Source organism: Xiphophorus hellerii, chromosome 11 (assembly GCF_003331165.1).
Source record: "Xiphophorus hellerii strain 12219 chromosome 11, Xiphophorus_hellerii-4.1, whole genome shotgun sequence".
Lineage (NCBI taxonomy): Eukaryota > Metazoa > Chordata > Actinopteri > Cyprinodontiformes > Poeciliidae > Xiphophorus > Xiphophorus hellerii.
Genome location: NC_045682.1, coordinates 14,457,016 through 14,469,573, shown reverse-complemented (window position 1 = coordinate 14,469,573; position 12,558 = coordinate 14,457,016). Strand labels below are relative to the sequence as shown.

Sequence of the window (12,558 nt, the reverse complement as noted above, 5' to 3'; positions counted from 1 at the left end):
TGTAGTCAAACGCTGCATTTCCAAACACACAAAAATCTCAACTTTATTGCTGCAACAATATAGGCAGAAAACTGTAAATGGCATAAATTGTCACAACCCAAATTCAAACTATATGGAATTGTGGTGCGATAGGTTTTCTTGTGTTCTTGAGATTGAACTACATTTTGAAGAAATGTAACATTTCACTCTAGCATTGTTGGGTTACGTTTTGTCTTCTCTTAAAATCTGCTTTGTTCTAACATTTGCTTCACTGCTCTGTTCTACACCTGCTTGCTGTCAGTCATTATTCCTCTGCTTCCTCTGTGTTTACTGCGAGTCGTTCCAGCTCGACTTGAGTAACCGTGGAGAGGTTTAACTCAGCTTGCCTTTGTTTGTTTCCATCGTCCGCTGTCCAGAAAACTGGAGACTGCTCGTAAATATTTGACCCTTGATTTGTTACCAAACTCTGTCTGATTTTGACCCCTGCTCTCCAAATAAACCTGATTGTTTGGCTTTTACAGTCTTGTGCCGTCCTGTTTTTAGGTCATTCGTCCTCGTCTCAAGATAACAGAAGCCAATACGGTGCGACTTTTCCTGGTAAGGTTACTTCTTAGGGTTCCAGATTTTAAGCTGTTTGCTTCACACCCAGTTTATATGTTTGAAACTCTTATTTTGAAGTAGAAAAGGAAGTAATACTTGAGGTACCCTGTTGTACCAACAAAACTCCATTACAAACACCTAAATAATGTTTATTTAGGTAAGGATAAATAAGGATATTTATTTTAATAGTATTTTTCTGGTTTGTTGTTTTGAAGTTGTGTTTAGGCACAATGTTTTCCAGTAATATAAATACCCAGTAATATTTTTACATTTCCTGTCAACATTTTTAATACAAACAACACGGTGGGCCGCCGTGGCGCCCCGACCACTGGGCTTAGCAGGTTTTCTGGGGGAAACCATGTGTTATTTTACTTTTTTTTTGTTGTCTGGAGTGGACACCATTAATACAAATTTAGGATACTGTCATTGATCAAATTTGAGCTGGATAATTTTACACTCAGAGATGTATTAAAACTCTGTCTCAAGTCTATGATATATACTTTTGAAAACACAAAAAAATGGTGATTTAATATTGTTAGTGATTACAGGTTCTATAATACATTGTTTGAGTTTTGATTTTCCCCCCAAAAATTAAAAGGTGTCACTTAATTTCCTAAAAAGTCAAATGTGCAGCTCTGTATAAAATATCGTAAACAGATATAAGAATATTTCCAATAGTGTTTTTAAAGCGTGCTCCTACATGTGCTGGTCATTTAGTCATTTCTTGCTCATTTCTTCTTTGTCACCAAATAAATAGTCATATGTCACTTAGGACATTTTGTACCATCCAAGTGACAATCCGTAAATCCCAAGAAGTAATTTTTTACCAGCACTGTCAACTTGATCTAAAGTAATTTTCAATAATGTTTGATAATATAATAGTTTTATGTAAAAAATGTGGCTATGTGACTCCAAAAAATCTTTTAGTTTGATCAGAGGTAAGTCCTGGAATCAGAACTGAAAAAAGTTTTTGATAACTATTATACAATTAAATTATACCAGATTTAAGTGGTTTTAGCACATTAAAGCAGAGAGACACTTAAGTACTGAAAGAAATAAACTGATATGTAATAGTGTATGAGAATAAAATGGAAGTAGGAAGAGATGTATGGTAATAAAATAGAGGAGTAAATAAGCAAAATGGCATCAGTTTGTCATCTGACATCTTTTAAAAGCAAGCTGCTGAACCACTGCAGTGTTTCACATTATAACATTATAGATCATAGCTGTAATACTAACAGGCAGTAATGGAAACCATTTGTAAACCTAACGATACTCTGCAGTTGGCATAATTAAGCCACAGATGAGAGATGTTGGGAGAAGATATTTCCTGTAGCTGCCAAAGTCAAAACAACTGTCTAACATCAATGTTTGGGCTGAATCCAGCAAGTCAAGTCTCCGCCAGCCAATCAGGATCGCAGCCTCCAAGGATTTTCTGCCCCATGTAATTAAGTACAGATTTGATCAACACTTGTCTTACATTTGCATACTGAAAACCAATACATTTCAGCTGTTCTACAACAACTTCACACCAAGCTCGATGTCACAAGTAACAAGGTTTGAATATATGACAGTGTGGGGGGGGAAAATGTCAAGTTTTTTAACCTCACAGTGGCTGGAAAAGCTTCAGCGCAGATGGTGTTTACACTGTAATTCAGCTCTGTGCAGTTTATCTTTAGTCTGTAAAGACAGGGGGGAAAAAACTACTTTGTTAATTTGTATCAGATTAGATGAGAACAAGGAAGGCTTTTATTCTTATAATTTATCCACCAATTAACAAATTAAAATAAAGACTTTGCTACATCTCTCAATAATGCCCATTTAAAGATATTAGAGAAAGAATTTTAGTGCTGAAGCTTTGCCTATGAAGAAAGCAATTTGTTTGTGTTTTATTAGTATTACAAAATGTATGCTGTTATATTCCTGGGTTAATAGATGAGAGTATATTCAATATTTACAGAGTGCATTTAATTTAGTGGCAACAAATTTATCACTGTCAAGTCACTGATTCATTCATCATTACAGAATAGCAGAATCTATGGTGAGTTAGCATTCATGGTAATGAGAATGAGTACATTTGTTGTTAATGTTTTTGCAGTGTTTTTAGGTTGCTAGACCTAGATGACCTAGCTAGAATAGCAATAAATGATACATACTTCCCTTAAAATAATCCAGCAGCAGTGTGGCAGGTTGTAAATGGTGGCCCAATCAACTGCTAATAAGTTAATCACTAACGAAGAAATGTAAGGCACTGGTGTCACATAATTTAAAGCATATTCCAGGAAAGTTTTACAGTACGAAAACTCAACAAATATCTTGATGCCAACAGAATGCAGATTCGCCATCCAAGTCGTTTAGTAGTTAAAGAAAAGGGAAAAATAAAAACTAGTCCAGATGATAAAAATAAACCATATGAAAATGAAATATCAAGTGTCTTAATAAACTAGGCCAGGGCAGGCTGTGTAAAACATATTTGATAAGTAGAAATTGTTATAAAATCTCTTCATGTTTTTTATGTATATTTTGCCATCTTACTATGTAAATCAAATCCCGAGACACAAGGAAAAAATGTTCCATGGGACAGAACATTTTGTGGAACAGTAACACAGTGAATCATTTACAACATGGTGGTGACAGCATCATACGGTGGGGATGCTTTCAACCAAAAAGAGAAGCTGGTCAGAGTTGATGAGGAGATGGATTAAGCTAAATGCTGGGCAATCCCGAAAGAAAACCTGTTAGACATTGCGAAAGACATAAAAGTAGGGCAGAGGTTCGCCTTCAAGCAGGATAATGACCCTAAAAATACAGTCAGAGCTACAATGGATTGGTTTAGATCAAAGTGTATTCATATGTTAGAACGACCCAGTCAAAGTCCAGCTCTAAATCCAGACGATAATCTACGACAAGACTTTTAAACTGCTGTTCAGATTGTTTTCAACAAATCTAAATATATTTTTTTGATGACTGGGTATGAAATTTCAGTTTCTAATTTTGAAAATGATGTATTCCTTTTCTTTCATCCCACAACTCTGTGCTACTTTGTGTTTGTAACGAGACAAAATGTGTAAAAGTCCCACGATTAAATAGTGGAGGAGTGTAACTGGCGACTGAAATCGGTTTGAGCTGATCAACACTAAAAACACGAACATAAAAAAAAACAATAAATGCTTTTCAAAAAAACATTGCAAAGCTTTGAAAATCTCTTACTGATTCATCAAACAGTGGGAAAATATCTCACTGTGAACTAATACATAAATAAACTGTGAAATCCTGCAAATCCATCGCACCAAAGCCCCTTGAGAAATTATTAAAAACGCATTAGTATTCTCGCAATTTCTTGAGCTCCATTTGTGTCTGTCTATGGATGTCAAGCGGGTTACAACGTGAAAAAAAATGGTTATATCAACCTTGAAACCAGGGCACTTGGAGAGCTCACAACACGTACGGAGCGTTCAGGAGCGCCCTGAAAATGTCGGGAAAAAACGAACCTCCTTACCACACTTTAAAACCCCTGAACGAGTGCAGTTTAGCTTCCCGGGAAATGATTAACAAGGACTAATCATGCGGTCGCCCACCTCTAATCTGGGAAGAGGCCACTCGTGATAATGTAAACAGTGTAAAGGAGAGGCGCAAGTGTGACAGAGGTGGGTGAAACTGAAGGCTTAAAGCTTACATACCTGAAGAAAGAGTGTCCGGTAGAAATAAAGAGCTTCTCTTCACTTTAACCGGCGTCGTCATTTTTGTTCTTTAAACTACAACATAGCAGCCGAGCTCAACTAGCAGCGGCTCATTCACCGAAAGCCTTCAATTGCATAACAAGTTATTAACGCGTCGTTATTAAGCACCGGCGTCCCTTCCTGCGTTGTTGTCACACTTATCCAAAAAAAAGAAAGAAAGAAAAAAACTCTCGGCTTATTTTAACTTTACCCCTCTTTTTTAGTGTTTTCCGAGCTAGCAGCTGGATTTATCCGTCGGTTTTCCCAGGTACAGTACTCCTCATCCTCGGCTTGGCTGTGGCTTGTAAACAGGACCGGGCGGCTGGGAGAGAGCGCAGAAAGTAGGTCAGCTGGTAGCTCAATACTCGGCTAACGACGACAGCGGTGCATAAGCAGAGGTTGTGCAGCGCGACTGAAAGGAGGAAAGAAGGGAAGAAACCTGCGCTGACAGGCATCAGCAGGGCAGATTGCAATCTTCAACACGTGCTTAATGCATAAATAACACCAACCTTAATGTCATTACAGCGACTGTGCGGATGCACTTGGAACCTGAATGGTACAGTCTTAAGGGGAGCCATGGGTATAAGAGTATGTTTCATTTAGAGGGGAAAATCTGCATCAATTCAAATTTTACTTTATGTGTTTAAAAGAATAAAGTAGCCAAAGCGACTCCTTAAATAGACTTTTGAGGTAGGAAAACAATCTAGAGGCTAAATGTTGCCTCCCTCTTGCAAGACATTATTACCTGATTTTTTTTATCAGGCAATCATGGTGTGCATATGTGTGTGTTTTGGGTGAGGGAAGACTAAATCAAAACCTGAAAAAGAAAGTAAAACAATATGCTAAAAACTTTTGTTTTCCATGTGCACTTCCTGTCTGCGTGTGTGTGTGTGTGTGTGTCTGCTTTAACAACTTCCTGGTTGCCTTTTCCCTCTGACGAAGTCCCAAATGTGGGTCAGCAGGCTGCATGACTTATTGGATTTAAATATTTTGCCTCTGTGAAATGATTACACAAGTGAGCAGTCAAAGGTCCAGGGCCTTTCAGAAAGACCAAAAGGCTCACCTTACAGATAATCTGTTTACTTTGAGAAGGAGATAAAAACTTATGTAGACTCTCATATGTCTGTGATTGTTACAATAGTTCCAACAGTGGAAGAATATTCTCGTTAATATAAACTAAATTAGTCTTTTTGGCTTAAGTATTGCTGAAAATTGTATTTAAGAGAAAACATCTTCTGTAGAATTGCATTGTCATGCCTCTTTGCAAAAGTATCCAAACCCCTTAATATCAAAATCTGAAAAGTGTGGCTTGTATTTATCTTCTGACCTTTTGGATATTGTCTTAAAACTATTAGTTAGTTAAGCTTGTTCATTAATAATCTAATAAAGCATCTACATTTAATTAGAAATGAAATGTCACATAAACTGTATTTACCAGTAAAATTAATTTTGATGGATGTTGTTTGCACTAGAGTTTTATTTTTGTTACTTCTGTCTAAACTCCAGATAAACTGAAGTGCACAGTTTGCGGTTGTACAATGACAAAAGTTCAGAGGGTTATCGATACTCTTATCAAGGAACAGTGTAGAAACATAATTTTATTCCAATTTTTAGATTTCAACTTCTAAAACATTTTCAGGTTGACTGTCCAGGCCTTATGAGCGTTTAGTGAAGAAGCAGAGCTAAAAGTATCCATGTCATGCTATTTGCGGGGACCTCTAACGCTGCAGCGTAATTGGGGCTTACCTCGAACTGTCTGCACAGGAATAATAATAACTGCATTAACCAGCCCTAGAGTTGTAGTTTATAGTGCTTCAGATGTTCTTAATATTCCCTATCTGCATAATTTGCATGATATAAATAAATAACTTCTAATAATCAATTTTCTTCATGTAATCAGTGGAGAACTGCTGATATGTATGCTATTGGCAGTGCAATAATGCCAACTATTTTATTGCAAATTAACCTTTCACTCCAAAACAGATCTGTGCTCATGTTTTACACAGTTCCTACGTCATTAGACGTGCACTCACTGAACAGATGAAATTATTCAATTCAATTCAAAAATACTTTATTGATCCCAAAGGGAAATTAAACATATACCCACAAAAATGTAACACGACTTTTGTTGGTAGATTTTTGTTGGTAAAAATGTTTAAACAACTCCCAATCCACAGACACACACAGGTTTGTGTCGGGCATTTACTAAAAATTCTAATAAATCTCATTGATGTTTATGGCTATAACATTTGTACTGCATCAGAATACCATCAAACAATATTTGATTCTACTCAAAATATTGTTTTGCAATGAAGAAAATAGCAACATTTTATAGCAACTTGCTTTAGTGCAAAGATTAAAGAATAGAAACATACATGGACTATTCAAGCTGTAGAATAATATAATTTGACGCCGTAGGTCAAATTATTTATATTAGTTTGACCATTAAATTGTTCAGTAAAGTGGAACATCTTGGTAAAATACAACTAAGTAAGAAATGTATCCCATTACAATCAATAAGAAGAACAGGACATAAAGCCCAGCAGCTCTTGATTTGGTTTAAAAGCTGCTCCCAGCATTACTGTAGAGAATAGTCTGGCTTTACTATAACTATTGCTTAACTACACAGAAAATGTGTGGGGGGGGGTTTTCTTCATAGAAATGGACAATAGCAGCCATGCAAATTTAGTGTCTGCTTCGGGCTCTGCCAGGCCTCATTATTTAATGTTTCATGATTAAAGTCTCTCTCCAGATGTTGAAGGATTTCATCACACACAGCTGAGGCTTCGCTAAATATGCATGCCTTTACTGTCAATAGCCGTCGTAATGTAATAACTCACATTTTCCCTTCAGCTGATTCAGACTGCAGATGTCTTATTAGTCTGATGTCGGGTTGGAACCGCGCTGCGGTGAAAGTATGTTGGGTTTTTTCCTCTAATTGTTCCACCTCCATCTGACGAATGATTCTATCTTTGTGGTCTATTGCCTCTTGAATTATTGATAGTGCTGATTGTGTTTAAAATAATTCACTGTGAGTACACCATTCCTGATGTTACTTAATTTTTTTTTTTCTGTTGAATTTTCTCAAATGTATTTATTGCTGTATTATTCTGGGCCAAACTTTATTCTTGCTAAATGATAAACACATAAAGAAAAGATCCACATGGTAAGACCATCAGTCTCAATAAAATGTAAACAAACAGAGGTATAATGAAACCAGTTGTTCTAGTTTCTCACATATCTTACAGACCTGAAAATCTGGCACGATAAACAATGAGGACACAAAAGCCATGGGAGACGCCAAATCGGACTCGTATATTTTGTTTGTAGGTAAACAGCACATTTCAACATAAAACATAATTGTAAGATATCTAATTCTACTTTGTACCCTCCCAAAAGAAGCCGGTGTTTGTGGCACAAAGAAAAAGAGAGAATCAAAAAGCATCTGTTGAAAGACTGCGATGACTCAGCTTAGACATAAAAAAAAAAAAATCTATTTCTACCAGAGTAAAAGATAAATTTAAATGGTTTTATAAATGCACCACAGTCCTCAGATGTTCTGTTCCAAAGAAGAAAACCAAGTGAGCGCAGAAATATTCCAGATTTTGCCACCAAACCTTTTAGTTTAAAGTGTGGATACGTCTTTTCGCGTATTTACTGAAAAGAAAGGAGCGGCTGGAGTAGCTTTAGAGCTACTGAGCAACGTGTTTACATGCATTTAAATCGAGATATCAGCACAAAGCCAGTCATAAAGGAGCCTTATCCACCACTATCAACCTTCTAAAAAAAGGTCCTGAAGTGATTACCACTCTGGATTTATTTTTTTTTTCATACTGAAACAAGCCTTTTCCCTACACCCACTCTGTGAAAGAACATCTCTTGTAGAAAATCTCTAAGAGATCATGTATAACTTCTAAAAATGTTTATTATTTCCAATTGCTTAAAAAAAAAAAAACTAATCCGAAATGTTAATTTACTTTTAAGACACTCTTAATAGTGTAATTTAACACATATTTTGGAATATCTCAAAATAGAATTTACTTAAATAAGATAAACAGTAACATTTTCTGTGAAACGCAGTCTACTGTCACATCAATGAAGTATGTGTATCATTCCTGATTCATCTTTATATAATTGTCTGATCTTGTTGGGCTGAAGGTTTGGTGCTCTGTACGGAGCATTTGATGCCCAAAAGTAGCAAAAATATTTACCCAGAGGAAAGAGCTGGATACATTGTCCATATTGACACCATGTTGCATCACGAATAATGATTGGGTCACTGCTTTGACATTTGTACAGCATATTTTCCGTATATCTAGTATTTTTGAAATCTGATGTTGAATTATTCTATCTTTTTGGATGTTTTCATGCAGGAACTTTGTTTACAGAAATTGCTTTGTCTTAGAAGTTGAGAGCACGCTATTTCCAAATTAGAAAACAGTGTTTTTGTGCTTATTTTGCAATTGAGAGCTTTGAAAATCTGTTTTCTGGCCACAAAGGGAACACACCATTAAACCCAAGATGCCCTTTGTAAACTAAAGTTAGTCATTTAAAATTCAAAAATTTTGACTGAACAGAATACGTCATCCACGCAGGCTAATTGATATTTAAAATATACTTAACAAACATCATCCGTACTGGTTTAATTCACTGCATTGTAAAGAAATATTTGATATAGTATCAGATTGGTATCAACAAATACTTTGTTGATTACTTGGTTATCAGTATCAGTATGTTGAATCCAGTAAAGGCAGAAATCAACATTAAATAATCAGACAAAAGTGGAAGAGAATCTCACTTCACAGTATTTCACAATGTGTTTCACAACTCTGATCTTTTCCAAACCTAAATATAAAAAGATTTTATAAAGAGTTGTGCATCAGAATAACTTTACCATCTGTGTCCAATCCTAATGATCAGCTACTTCCTAATATGACAAACTACAGTGGCGGTCACCATCTGAAAGACAAAGTTACTGTTTTAAAAAAAATCCCTTAATCCTTTTACACTTTGCAACAACTTTCTGCAGGCGGCGAAACATTACCCAACGACATTATGGACGTAAACAGCGCCAGGGTGTTGATATAAATTTATTCCTAATTAAGGTTGGCTGCTGTGCCAGCAACCAACAAGTGTGAGACATCCAAGATTCATAAAGATCTCCCACATTTCACTGCATTATTCACCGTCCGCCTACATAGAGATTAGTTCTGCTCTTTTATGTAGGTCATGCTATTGGATAATGAGATGACATTTTCTGCTCATAAGAAGGCATCGCCGGATAGTAAATGCTCATTGTTGCCTCGTGCGTGCGTCTTTTACAATCCTTCGTCCAGACTGTTTGCAGTTACCGCAGTGAAAAGGGGGATTATTTGTTTAATTACTGGGATATTAAGCCATATTGCCTCCAGCGACATCTGCGGCGCTGGTATTGATGATGTCACGGCGGCCCCTGAGCTGAACCGCTGACTGCCATTAATTAGACTGGCACGGCTGTTCACTCTGTGTTCCCATGGTAACAATGCACTGTGTCTACTTTCTCCTAACCAAAGCAGCCATGTCCATCAAGCTGCTGGTTTCCATTTTCTTCAGGTCGAGGAGATTTTTCATCCATAGCTCAGAAACCCATTTACCTCTCTGTTGAGTGTTAATGAGGTGGCAGGAAAAAAAAAAGCTTTCCGCCTCTGTGATCTGACACTTTTAACTCACCGAGTTACTCCGAGCTCTTATAAGGTTTTCCCCAAAATAATATTAAGAACAAACAACGGAGCGCGCTGTGCTGAAACTGACGCGGTTATAAACAGGCTTAGTGTTTGATGTTCTCTCTTTTACAGTCTGTAAAGTTCAATGTTGATGTTTTACTTTCGTCACTGTGGAAAAACTGGGAACGCTTCATGCTTCAAACCACTGAGCTATATCTTCTCCCACAAGGACAAGAACATTACATCAGAAGCCAATACTCTCCCTGCATTGACCAATAAGAAATCCACTTAAAAACAGCAAAAGGGAACCTTTGCCTTTATGTAACCATCCTTTAGTCCAGTTCAAGCTAGCCGATATTGAACTACAGTCTGCTCTGTCTCATAAGTGGAGCACCGATAAATAAAAGCCGAGACTTTGTATGCTATATTTTCCAACACAAGAAGCACTGATCAGTAACACGACTAATTATTATTGCATCGCCGCAGCAGCGCAATCCCTCAAGTATTGTCAGTCTTAACTAAGAAGCAGCTTCAGGGTAATCTTCCACTGATAACAGCTCAACTAACACCCCGTCTGTGCTCCATTCAAAACACAAATCTGCTGTTAATAACAAAAGAACAAAACAGATTTCCATTATGCACGTTTTGTGAATAAACAATTTCTTATTAGAGGCATCTGTCAAGTAAAAACACCTCCAACAAACTGCAAGCTCTTAAATGTGAAAATATTTGTTAGCAGCCTTGGAAATGATGTAAAGGCCTTAAATTAAATTGACCTTCTACTGCTGAAGCAAAATTAGACACTGAAAATGTTGAAATCTAACTTTTAATTTGAGCACAATTCATTCAGTTTATGGGACAATAACTTGTTTATCAAAATAACTTTTGGCACAGAAGCGCTTCAAGGATGTTCATTAATAGAGACCAGCAAGTCTGAGAGTGGAACATCATTATTCATAAAAATGAGTGATTAACCACACATGAGCTTTTAAAAATAATGTTAGAAGTTGCAACAGAAATCAACAGGGTGAAAAACAACATATGAAATACTCCTGAAATGTTAAATATATTAACGTTGTGTGATATCTTTTCAGTTTTCTTCCATTTTTAACTTCTATCTTAAAAAATTATACTCGCCTAAAGTTCAATGATTTATTCTTTCTCAGTGGGACTTTTATAGGAAAAACTCTTGATGAGTTTTGTGAAAGCGGTTTAAAAGTGAGCATTTTAGTAAAAAGAAGAAAAAAAACACTCCAGGTGGAATAAAAGAACATGTAAGCATTAATATCCACTGTTAAGTGATAAAAATGTAATGCTAACTCAAAAAGCTCTGATGACAAAAAACATGTGAGACTACGAATAAGAAAACTTGCTCTTACAATTCAAATGGATGTGGTTTACAAGATTATTTCTTTAATGTCTCTACAGGACATTTATCCAAAGCATTAAACAATGGTTCATCACCCGACACCCAATCATCTTTAAGTACTCAAATTAAAGGTTGGACTCTTCTAGACTGCTTGGTGTTTGATCCAGCCACTGCAATAAGAGAAGGCTTAACTTTAAGTTTTCTTTTATATCGCTATATACCAGCTGTGCCAATAATTCTGTTCTCTTTGGTTGTGCAGATTTCTTTGGCAGATCCCATGTTTACTCTCCGGTGATGCTCTACCCCCCCAAAAAAGCTGTTTAATTACACATTTACCGCATGGCACACAGAGCCACTGTGGGTGGCCACATCCTTTCAAGTAGACCCATAAAACAAACATCCTTTCACCAGGTGGAGGGCACTCTTAAATTTCCTCAAAATTATATTCTTTCGACAATTCTAGATGAATTACCAAAATTATTCCAGCCTGTTTTTGTCTGCTGCTACTGCTTGGTGGGGAGGAAAAAAGTAATTACCTGGCTCCTGATTCTTAAAGGGCCACACTCACTAACAAAATTAAAGCAAATTTTATGACTATATTGCAGGCAAGATATCGCTGGTTGTTAATGTTATGATTGACCATTCCAGTAAATGTTGTTACGGATCATTTAAGCGTTTGGCTTTTGAGGATTTTATTGTTTAGTGTCGCTTTGAACATGTGTACAATGGGTTTGTGTCTTTACTCACCAGGACGCCTTCATAAAAAATAAAAAAAACCCACTTCAAATCATAGGAGTTTTCATTTTCCCTGTTAAATAAAGGCACTGTTAGAGCAGATATGTAGGTCACAATTCTAGGACATGAGTGGAAAGGGCAATGCAGCGTTTTCTCTACTCACTGCAGCCTTTAGAAAAACATCACAGATTATATCTTTGATTAAATTCCTTACAGTGGAAGAGTACCACGTATCATTTCCAATAAAAGGAAACAGTGTGAGCTAACAGGCAGAATAACGTCAAAGTTGTGGAATCATCTGTGAGTGTTTGTGAAACCATAGCAAGTCACTCAGTTATTCTCAGATTCTCCGGTGAACTCCCAACAGCCCTCTAGCAAGGAGACGATGGAAAAAATTACCTTATGTCTCCATTCCTATCTATTGCTGTTTAATTTTCCTTGTTATGAAACACAG

General features: G+C 36.6%; 1 protein-coding gene across 7 annotated transcripts in view; it reads right to left on the bottom strand.

Annotated features, from left to right (window-relative positions):
• The window catches only part of npas2 (neuronal PAS domain protein 2), a 48,150-nt gene that overhangs the window by 25,432 nt on the left and 10,160 nt on the right, over positions 1-12,558 (bottom strand). For 2 of the 7 annotated variants that reach the window (XM_032577082.1, XM_032577084.1), the window contains exon 1: positions 4,260-4,847. The exons of 2 other annotated variants lie outside the window; for them this stretch is intronic. The gene's annotated coding sequence lies outside the window, so the exon portion shown is untranslated. Of the gene's footprint in view, positions 1-4,259; positions 4,848-12,558 lie in introns of those variants that run through there. 3 more of the 7 variants (XM_032577081.1, XM_032577083.1, XM_032577086.1) reach the window with 2 other exon arrangements.